Raw genomic sequence first — 11,755 nt, forward strand, 5'->3', positions numbered from 1 at the left:
TCTCTACCAGGAAAAGTGTGCTTATAAATCTGAGTTCTTCTAGGGTGACTTCCATGATCGCACCTTTCTTGAGCATGGAAGAGATCTCTTTTATTATTTTCTGCTGTTCTAATGAGATTTGAACATTTTTGGGAAGAAAGGACTGAGTAGGAGTTTCTGTAAAATCTATTTTGAAACCTTTGATGGTGTTCAAGACCCAAGGATCCTGAGTAACCGTCTTCCAGTTCTGAAAAAAGAACGTGAGTGCCCCTCCCACCTCTAAGGGGAAAGAAAGAGGGGGAGGAGGGGAAAGAATACTCACTTGTTGTGATGTCGGTGGAGGATTGACCGCAAGAGCTAAATCCTCTTGAACGCATGCCTCGTCCTCTCTGGGGATAGAACTGCGTGTTGTTGAAGTGCTGAAAGCCTCTTTCTAAACCTCGTGATCTTGAGGAGGGCTTTTGGTTAAATCGGCGGAAGAGAGGCCTCTTTTTCCGGCCCGACCAAAAAGGTTAATATTAAAAACCTTACGCATGCTCTGTTGGGCTTTATCCAAAGCCATAAAGGTAGAGACGTACTTGCCGAGAGATTTGATAAGATCCTCACCAAATAGTAATCCTTTAGGATTTTGAGAGGTCTCCTTGTCGGCTATGTAAGAGAGCTTAGGATTTATCTTGGTTAAAAAAACTCTATGTCTCTCAGCATGTAAGCTGGCATTAGCGTTTCCGAGGAGGATTAAAGCCCTCTGGCTCCAGCCTCTGATTAAGTCAATATTAAGGGAAGTGCCATTAATGTAACTCTCCTCTGTTGCGTCGATAATTCTAGCCAAAGGACCCAGGACATCTAGAACATGGTCCTGACATCCTTTAAGGGACCTCTCCATGCCTTTGCATGGGTCTCGGCCAAGCTTGAAAAGAAATGTAATGAATTCGGGGTCTAAATTAGTTTCATCAATTGTAGGTCTGGAGCACTCAGCTTTCAGAATATTGCGAGTATTACACTCAAGAGGATATCTCAACCATTTACTAATAAATTTAGCCACATGGTCTTGAGGCCACCATTCAGAGCTTCTGGGGTGTTTAAGGTTGAGGGGAGAGAACATTTCTTCTCCCAGAGGATCAAGAATAGTATCTTTCAAAGAAGAAGAGGGTTCTGGAGGGTTAAAAAGGTCTGGATCGTAGTCCTCGTTTAAATCAAGGATGTATTCATCGGGGGTATCTGAGGAATTATCATCCCTAAATTCATTCTCTCCTCCAAGGTCATGAGCACTCAGATATTGTGTGCCGCTAAGGACACCGGATATTGTGTGTCGCGAGGGACACCTTGATAAGTTGTGCAGCGAGGGACACCAAATGATTTTGAGGTGCGAGGACCTCAGATTGTATTTGAGGTGCTAGGACCTCCCAGGTATTGTGAGGTGTGAGGAACTCCTGTTGTGCTCTTAGGGGCTAAAGGTTCGATATTTTTAACTTTTTTGGACTTTTTACCACTCAAATCTCCAATATTGTGTGACTCATGAATTTCATCTTCATTGGATGAGACAGACCTTTTAGAAGGCATGATCTTTTTTAGGGTATTAAACATGCAGGATTGCATTTCATCGTGTAAGAGTTGTTTAAATATTTTATTTTCTAAATTGGCAGTGGGGGCAGAAGCACCCTCTGAGTCTGAGTCAGACATTGTCTTTAATGTAAATGTATCAGATGATAACAGTGAAAAAAAGGTGTTGTACACCCTAAATGACTCTAATTCAGAATGGAATAAAGGCAAGAAAGTAAGCCTTATTTTCCCTCAATAATATTATTAAAAATGTCCCAAATAGATTAATAAATCCAATGTTTAAATAAAAATCAAGGCACTTGCGGTGAGATTAGGAGGCACCAGCTGATCGCGATGGTCAAGTAACGGACTCGAAATTGCTTGCGATCATCTGTGCCGTGTATTGTCACCATAGAAACCGGCATTGCGCGCCACGAAATGTAGGAAAGGCAGGAAAGGCATGCTTGTCTCTAGGGGAAGATAAAGGACCTTGGAAACGCGCGTACGCGACACCATTGTTGCCAAGGTCCACTCCTCTAAACCGCGAGCATACACACTTGCGGTAGAGGAGAGGTATCAGTATGTGTGAACCGGTGTCCCAAAAGGTCAAATTAAGAGGCCACGAAGTGGAAGAGCAGCGCCGTAAAGATGTGGAACGGTAGGAGAACTGAAATCAAATATTACATAACATAAATACTGCGAAAATAGAAAATTGGCAATATTTTCATAAAATGCCTCAGAGTAAACCAATACTTATGTGAAACTGAAAAGGAAACCGTTAGGAAAAAAACACAAGGGTATATGCAATGGCAATGTCAAATACGAAATCAGGCACAAAGGGCAAGTTACAAGGGAAGAGAGAAAGGGGGATTTCCATAAATTGGAAATCAGAGTGGAGGTAGAAGGGAAAGAGGGGAGGGGGGGTGAAGCCCCAACCTTCAATACAATTCAATAACTTTCAAAATAATTGATAAGAGAAACATAGATAATGTAAGAAAGTAAGAACTTATCTTCTCAGAGCCGCATTTAAAAGAGGCAGACTCTTGTTGGCTCACGCCCTTTATTTATTCTGAATGTTCATTTATGGAACCTTTTAACTATGATGTATGCGGCTGCTTAGAGACTGCATTAAAAGTTTATGCATAATGTAGCCTCCGTTCTTGTAATGAAATTTGCTAGTAATAGTTTCCTGAACTAACACACAATTGTGCCCTCCATGCACTCAATATGACCTCACATATCACATCACTCATGACATGGTCAATGACATCTTTGATCATGTGGGTAAGGAACCCTAAACCCCATAATTCAGGCATCCCAAAGCTTTACGACACCATGATATTTACCTTCAGAAGTTCCGTTCCAGCAACCTCGATCTTGTGATAAATCAACATCTTATCAACAGTGGGCCCAACATTCATTAACAGAGTAATACAATGGGTAAGTAAGTTCACTCAATAACTGAGTTCTCAATCAGGGAAAAGTTAAAGGGTTTTATCATAAAATCTCAAAAGTCTTGCGGCACATAGTGAATGCTAATTGCAATAAAGACTTCAGAGCAGAGTACATAATCAGGCATCAGAATAATTCTAAGTACCAAATGAACTGCAAAATCATAAGAAAATTGACAAAATCCGTAGTAAAAGTCTCTAAAATATAATTAAGATTCACAAAGAGAAGGGACAGTATCTCTAGTGGGAAAGGGAAAGTCTCTAATAAATTGGACTGAGTCCCTGGAGGAATAGAAAATGTTTCTGGCAAACCAGGGGTTTTTACACATATTTTCTACATTATTAATAAGCAATTTCTAAGTCTCCCAGTGGTATGACTAGAGAAAACACATTTCTAGCATATCAAAAATTGACACATAAAAATAACGTACATAACATGAAATAACTTTTAAGAAAGGCTCTTGCAGCTTCCACATTGTGGCATTCCGGAGATTCACAACACAATATGATACATTAGCTGAACAATGGCCCATACTTCAAGGTTTCTTGATGGACCACATCAGAAATAAAAGAGAAAAGACCTTGGAGTTAAGTTACTTATGGAACATGAAGAAAAGAACATTCACAATAAATGCACTCGAAGGAAAATAACAGTCACAGTGTATCCTGCTCTGTGAGAACCATGAGGAGAGGAGACACACAGGGGCCCATGATTGGGAGGGGAATGAGCAGGAGCAGTCTCCACAGACACCTCAGAACAGAGTCCATCTTTATAAAAAAAAATATTTGTAAAAATGTGACACAACTAAATCACTTTTTGTCATATTTTTGATAATATGCCTTTGATTTAAGGTACAACATGTTCCCAATGTATAACAGAAACGCTCTTTACGTGTGTGAAAACCTTACCTTGTCTTTGAGGAGTAGAGTTTGAATTAAAAAGATTATCAGTAGTTACACTTTGCATCATTTACCATCTGTCGAGGTAGTATAATACAACTGCTGCCAGAAGGAGTTTAGCAGGGGTACTGCCAAAAGTACACCTTTGGGACATCTGGAATGCAAAAACTCCTAAAACCTTGGCACTGCAGACAACTAGCTTATGCAGAGTGAAGGTGTGATGATGAGGAGGTATCGGTACAGAAACAATGGTGGCATCTCAGGTTCTACGTTACTACAACTTCAGGTGCCTTATTTTCCTTTTTAAGTTGAATCCACCAAAAATAAAAAATACTTTTGAAAAAAGAAAATAGGTTGTTTTAAAACCAGATTTATTGGTAAAAGAATAAAAGCGTATAATATTTGTCATGTGTATCTGTTAAGTAACATAAACACGTTGTGTATATTTCATAGAGAACACATTTTAGTAGGCTTTAATGTTCATAAAAGGGCTAATCCACTACTACAATCCCAAAATGAAGGCAAAGACGTATATCGAGGTTATTAGCAGTTAAATCAGTTTAAGAACCTACCTCAATGGACTATAGAGGCATTATTTCTGTTTTATGAGAAAAGAGCATTATAATACAGTCTTATTACGACTGTACTAACCATTATTGCCCTTCTACATAGGTGTGGTGAAAAGATACATAGCTATAAGAAGTAAACTGTTTTTAATGGTCAGTATATATTGTATGGTGGATAGTTAATGTGGTGTAACTCCGCTTGGGCTGGTGATAGTTAAAAAATGTGTAAGTGATCACAAAAGTTCCCAAATCCTGCTGAAAACAAGATGGAAGCCATTGCACATAATTATGTAGAAAAACAGACATCGACACAGATAAAGTGGGCAGGTGTCCACCCAGACCAATTTATGGGTGACTTACAGAGAAGCGATAAGGATAACTTTCATTATGTTTGGAGTATAATCCATAACACTCTGCAGTTATTAATTCACATATTGCTATTTCAAAATTCACTTACCATTTTTTGAGCAAAGTGATGTGGGCTGACAGCAAAAAGAACAACGGGTGGTTTGACTGCCAGTGCTTTAAATAACATAGGGGCTTAATCAAATATTTACATACATTCCCAAAGGATCAGGATGCCATTCTAGAAAGAGGAACTAGCTGTAAACAGGCCATAAATCTAAGAAAGCAGAATTTACAGGACATAGCCTGCGCTAATTTGACACAGGCAGCAAACATCACGGAAAATAGTTTTTTTCTGGGGAACTGTAAATGCCCCATTGCTCAATGGTAATTTTGGCCCAAATTTAGAAAACTTTATAGGAACAGAAGCATGGATGGACCACTTTTCCACCATGTTTGCATCCACAACTGACCCTTCAGGGATGATTTGTCAATCAGCAAACATTGTAGGTTTTGGCATTACATTTAAAACAGAGGAAATTCAGAGAGCATTGATTGAATTCTCACAGGAGAATATTCCTGGACACGATGAAGTACCAACAGATGTATGCAAGCAACTCCCTGATTTATGGGTGCCTTGTTAACACAGGTGTGTAATGCTGCTGGAAAGGGATTTAAATCACCCACCTCATCTGAGTCGATCATCATTCCTGTCTTTAAAAAAGGCTCAGAACTGGACTCCAAATGCAATAGGCCAATCTCAGTGTTGGACTACTCAGTAACATTACTAGGAAGAATATTATTAGAGAGATTGGAGGAATGGTCCAATGACTTAGTCTCAAACGCACAGTATGGCTTCGGACGGGATCTTGGTATGACCAAACAATGCCTTAAATTAAGTCTCTTAATAGGGAAATATATTAATGTGAGATCTAGTGATTTGTACATGTGTTTTATGGATTTAAGTAGTGCTTTTGTTCTGGTGAGTCATAGTAAGCTATGGAGGTGTATTTCTGATTTGGGGGCCCCTAAAGATATTATTGCAATTGTACAGTAATTTTTCTGCCAAGGTATGATTCGTAACACAGGGATAATACAGAAGAGAAGCCAACCGCTATAGCAGTAACCAGTGTTTATCAAGGCACTGTTTTAGTATTACCATACAAAGTGCCTTCGAACTTGACCCTGGAAATTGGAGGGATTGGGCACACGTAAGTAATGCAATTATCTGAATAGTAACAGTGTTGGAATCGATACTGTTAACCACAGAGGAACACTACTATCAAATACGCCCTGATGAAGTCCACAGAGGTTGGACGGAACGCGTTGGCTGGTTTTAGAAAATTCTTGTGAAGATTAAAGAACATTTTGGATACTAACTGACTGGATGGACTAAATCATTTTGGAAGCTACTTCACGGTGGTTCATTTCACAGTTGTGTATAAACAGGGATAACTCTATTCACATTCGTAGGCAAGTAAGACAGGGTTGCGTGCTGGTTCAGTTTCTCTCCTCTATGTATATCAATGGCATTGATGAACGGCTTCAATCATCTGGTACTGATGCCCCCAGAGTAGAGGCTAAATCTGTACCAAATTTGCTATATGCGTATGATGCCCTTCTTCTAGTCTTAACCCCAGCAGCCTCCAAGTGCTCATTAATTCTTTTAATGACTTCATGGAAGGAATTGACTTGAAGATTAATCAGGGTAAGAAAAAAAGAGAGATCTTATCCTTTTTTAAGGGGGAATAAAGATTTTAAGCACAAAGCACTTTAATTACTTTGGCCTTAGATTTTCAGAAAAAGGACCTTGGAAAATTCATAAAGATTTTAGTGTCACTAACATGGTCAGGAATAATTAGGCTACTTTTAAGTTTGCTGCTAAGCTAGGGTTGAAGCGTATACTGGACATGATATAATGCCCAAAAAATTGCAACTGCCTCATCTTGGGTGGAAATCTGAGGTTCAGGGGGACAACACAGCATTGCAAATGCAGGAAGATACGTTTGTAAGAAGGGAGTTATCGGTCCCTAAATCAACCTACAGTATCAATATCTATTTAGAACTTGGCTTACAGCTCATAGCAGCGTTGCCAGGGCCGGACAGGAAACCACAAACGGCCCCAGCAAAGTGCTCGGCCGGCACCCCCTCCCCACTCGGGGGGGGGGGGGGGGGCTGGGGGTTGGGGGTGCCGCCGAGCTCTTTGCCGGGGACGATTTTCTGCCGATTTTGTTGCTGCAAAAATGGCCCTGTAACAAAAACGGCCCCCAGTGGCCCAAAACACGCCCCTACCTGTGCGGTGCACCGGGGAATTGCCCGGTGCCCGCTATGGCCAGTCCGGGCCTGAGCGTTGCTAGAAATGAGACCGCTGCTGCTTTGGCATTCAGCCTGGACATATAATGAAGCTATCCTGACATTAGAATGGGCTGTTTATTACTAGATGAAGCACATACAATTCCATGGCTGGCTGAATTGTCTAAAATTGAAAAGATACTGCACACTTTAGCTGACAATAATATGAACATGTGGGACCAACTGGGGGACATAGGGCGATTCTCTAAAAATGCCCTGAAGCAACTGGCTAAGGACAAAATGGGGTATTTAACAAGAAGCAGAGCCAAGGCCCAACCAACGGTTGCACTATATACATCATTTCAAAGTTCCTGTGGACTGCAGCAGTACCTGGGAAGGGTTCATAACACCTACCACAGGTTTCTAGTGACTAGATTTCATTTGTCAGTTTCCACCATCTGATAGCATTTTGCAAAGGATCTACTTGGCCTCCCAAGGGCTATAAGTGCTCTTTTGACAATTTAACCCCACCAATCTACAAAACATAAAGTCATCTTCTGTAGATTTCACAATGAAGACAGAAAAAAGAACTAAAGGCCCCTGTTGTTTAAGAGAAGGGCTGTGGTTACACACAGCTGCTTATCAATTTTTGATGGACATGCAAGATGCAGAAACTATTTTTGCCCATGCGTCCTTTCTTGCCTATGTGATTAAAATAAGGTAATCATTAAGGGACATGGATAGATACAATTATGGTTCGATGTCTCTTTAGCATTGATGTATTTTGCACATTCATGATCGTTACTGTTATTTTAAAGATGTTACTTGAATTTTATTTTCCATAACAATATTTTAACTGATAGTGCCCGGCGGGTTTGTTGCACATTTGGTTTACTGTTATTTTAGGTGCTTTTATGGTCATATTTTATGTACCAAATGAAGCATTTTTGAATTTCGAGGTCCAGAACAATTAATGCCTTGTGTTATGTTTCTAATACTTATTTATTGCAAATCTAATGTAAAATGGTACAGTGTGACTAATGGTAATTTTAATTAGTGTTGGATAGGATCCTAAACTAACAGAACGTGATGATACTTACTAATTTGCATTATTTTGTGTGAAGTGGGCATTTCATAGTTGGGGAATGGCCTTGAAATGGAACCACCCAGGTGTTTTTGAATTAATCACTACTTACCGCCATTGTGCAATAGATATTTGTATCAAAATCATATGCCTCCTTAAGCCAACACGGAAAAATGCCTTCAAATGTCCTCATTTTGTTGTCTTTCATGAGATGTTGTGCAAAGAGTGGAGACCATGTGCAACAGGGGCTTGTCAATCCAGGTGCAGCTGGTTGCACACATGAAGTTGACTGTCCGGAAATGGTTCAGCACAGGACAAAGACCATGCATAGTAGGAGTTCAGCCAACTAATTGGACTTTGGTGTCTGGATAGTGAGGGTTATTCACCAAAGGTTTGCCCAGTGTGAAGACTATGTACTCTTGGAACTTGCCCACCGATTTGCAGTTGGCTGCTCTTAAGGGATTTAATATCTCCAAACAGATCATCAGAGGTTCAAGGCCATCAGTAGTAGTGGTTTACCATGTAAGTGGGCATGGATGTTTGAGAGGAGTGGAGTGACCCAGAGGGGTGGAGCGTTGTTTATGGAGCAAAAACATGACTAACCAGGGCTTGCCCACCTGTATATGTTTCATTACCCTCAAGGGCTTGCAGATCCACAAAGGATTTTGCACAGAGTGAAAACCATTCACATAAGGGATTTTCCACCTAAATGGGCTTGGGTGTCTGGATGGAGTGGTCGGTCCATGAGGGGTTGTGCACAACGTAATCACCATGCACAGCAGCCTTTGTGCACCCATTTGACGTTCATTGCCTAGGGGGAGTTGGGTGTCTGTGAAGGGCTCATCTCAGTTGTTCATGAAGGGTCTAAGCACAAAATATACACAGTGCATCTCAGGGGCTTCCCAACCTGTGTACAGGACCTGACTGTTCGTGAGGTGTGTATCATGAGGAAAAGACCATGCATAGTAGAATTTTGACCACCTAAGTGAATTTGGGTTTGTGAACCGAAACATCTGTATATGATAGGTTGTGTACAGTATGAAGCGAATGTGCACTAGAACCTTACCCACACATTTGCATGTGTTTACCAACAAGAGATTAGCTGTCTCCAAATGGATCACTAGAGGACAAAGGCATATGTACTAGAAATTTGAAAACTTATGTGTGCATTGCTATCTGAGGGGAGTGGGCTATATGTGAGGGGTTCTCCACAGGGTTATTTATTTATTTATTTATTTATTTATTTATTTTAAAAATTTATAAAGCGCAGCATATACCCGTGGGTGTCTTGGCGCTGTGACTAAATAAATAAATAAATAAATAAATAAATAAATAAATAAATTAGTGAGGGATTTTGCACAACACAAAGACTATGCAGAAAACACACTTTCCCACCAATCTGCTATCTCCAAAAGCACCACTAGAGGCCAAAGGCCATATTAAATTTCGATTTCACCTCCTAAGTGAAATGGTGTCACCTTATACAAGTTGGCAATAATCCTGAAGTTCTGGCAGGATAGGTGCAGTGGTTCACATGCCTGCTTGAAAACATAAACTGCTCAACTTCCACAGAACGGGTTGTTGGGTTTTGAACCCATGCCCAACAGGTGTTTGCTAATCATAAAGGGTCTAATTCGTATTCTGGTGGATGGCCTGTTATTTTGTCAGGGTGACAGAGACAAATACTCTTGTTGCCCTTGTGGAGGGACTGCCCACCAGATTTATAAAAGACCACAGGCCATTTATAAATCATTGCCAGAAACCGCTGTCGTGGCAATTCCAGGCAATGGTTTTAACAGTTTGGTGCAATCTCCATCAACATGATGAAGCCTTACACCATAATGTTTTTATTTTTATTTTCAAAAAGAAAATCCCAAAATGAGATTTTCTTTTTGAAAGTAAAACAAAATGATGATCCCTTTGCCATGGAAGTAAACTCCATTGGCAGGGGAGCTTTATTTGCATTGTACTAATCTTCACCACCAAGGTTTGCCTGGTAGGGATGGACCTAAAAAAAATGGCTACATGTTCACACATTTTGAATGGACAGACGGATATGTGGCAATTTCACCACCCGCCCTTACTTCGTCGGGCCATGTAAGAGATTTGGCTCTGGTGATGCTAGAGTAGTAAACACTGTAGCAAAACAGAACTTCCACCCTCATTGAAATTGGGCGGGGAGACCTTCATTTTGGCGATATGTATTCTCCATCACCATAGCGACTGAGTATACATGCCCCAGCATTGAAATAGGGGCCTACAGCTCCCATTAATGTACACCAATTTCCTATACAACCAAGTAAGAGCAGCTTGCAAGCACAATATCAGTTCAAATGTTTGCAAACCATAGTGTGGTCTCCAGCAGTGTCAAGTAGTTCCATTGACAGTTCCCTTCTTTTCTTAAAGAGTGTAACCCAATCGCAGCAAACCATACAAAGGACTTACTTTTTTCCATTCAGAATTCACAATAAAAATAGCAGTTACTGACTACCCAACGTACAGTTTTACCTCACTAACAGCAACCAATCAGAAATCTAGCTCTCCAAAATAAGATTTTTTTTGCTCTTGAAACTGCATACTCTTCCAGAAAGTTTTTCTTTCGGCTGCTGACTACTTCTGTGTCCTGTACTAGCATACCGGCATCATGGTTTGTGTGTGGGATCCAAGCCACTCCTTTATAATTGGTGCAATTTCAGCATTGACAAGATATGGCCGGGATGCCTTTCACCCCCTCCCAACACAATCCCCAAGGATGGGAAGACGGACGCAGTTATGAACTTTTGGAAGGCGGGAGGGAGTTACCCTCCCGGCCGTATTTATTAAAATATGAAACAAAATTAAAAAAATAAAATAACAGTTTCATATCATGTACAATTTTCATTTATTACATTACGATGCAGACACGTTCATTGGCTAACCTTAACAAATCTCTAATACAAAGGTTTTCCTAGCCGAGTCTAAACATCCTGCAAATGCATACTTTCTAAAAATTGTACATCCTAGCATTACGGGCCAACGGCAAGGTCGCAACCGGTGTCAGATCCCTACTACCAGAACTCCCCCCTCACGGTGTGAGGGGCGGGCGCACAGAGGACTGTACCTCTGTGCCAACTCCAATTTCCCTTGTCTTTGCGGGGGCCCCCTATTTAACTCGACGCCATCTTAATGGTCGTCCGAGGACTCGTGTGAGGTGTCTAGAAGGTAGCGTGGACCCCCCTCCCACCCCACACTGTTCATTACATCCGCTGTCGCGGATATCCTGGCCTTGGGAAATTCCTGTAGGAGGGGCATCTAGCCGCCTCCTCCCCTGGGAGGGGCCTATGACCGCCTTCCCTTAGGCGACCCCATACTTAGTGGGTGCCGCCTCCCCGTGTGAGGGGCCAATGGCCGCCTCCCCCCTGGCGCTCCCATCCATAATGGGTGGCGCCCCCCCTCTAGGGACCTTCAAAATTACTGCTCACCGATCATGACCTTACCGCCCGCCAAAAAATAAATACCACGTTTTATTTCCCTATTTAAGAAAGAAAATCAACTTCACATTGCAGATTTACCTTCAACTAGACTGTTATACTCCGCTCTACTAAGGAAGAAAATGTTAT

This window comes from Lissotriton vulgaris, chromosome 2_1 (genome assembly GCF_964263255.1).
Source record: "Lissotriton vulgaris chromosome 2_1, aLisVul1.2, whole genome shotgun sequence".
Taxonomy (NCBI): domain Eukaryota; kingdom Metazoa; phylum Chordata; class Amphibia; order Caudata; family Salamandridae; genus Lissotriton; species Lissotriton vulgaris.